Here is a 454-nt window from a genome sequence, read left to right as displayed (position 1 = left end):
AAGTGTATTAAGTAGGCTAACTATTTTGGAACGGGGTAGGGGACAGATGGGGAAAAACATTTTAACTCAAAATCTTGTGGAAATGAAATTTGTAAAAATTTAAATTATTATTTTTTTAAGTTTCATCATCATTTGCGTCATTGAAATAGGTTTTGAGGACATAGGGTATCAATTAGGGATGTAACAAAAATTTTAAGGAATTTCTTAACCATAAGTGAGATAGATGCCTCACATAATAAATTGCAGTATCCCCAGCAGTTAAAGAAACAAATTTAATATTGTCATGAGGCTTAGATCAACTTTCATTCAATGCTCCCTGTACAGGACTGGTGGCTAAATGGTCCACAGTTAGACAGATAGATGGATAGGTAGATGGAGAGATAGATAGACATATAGATAGATAGACAGATAGATAGATAGATAGATAGATAGATAGATAGATAGATAGATAGAT

The sequence above is a fragment of the Petaurus breviceps genome, unplaced genomic scaffold (assembly GCF_028583685.1).
Source record: "Petaurus breviceps papuanus isolate PSGF00001 unplaced genomic scaffold, PetGlider_PUasm1.0 181, whole genome shotgun sequence".
Lineage (NCBI taxonomy): Eukaryota > Metazoa > Chordata > Mammalia > Diprotodontia > Petauridae > Petaurus > Petaurus breviceps.
This window is presented reverse-complemented; position numbering follows the sequence as displayed.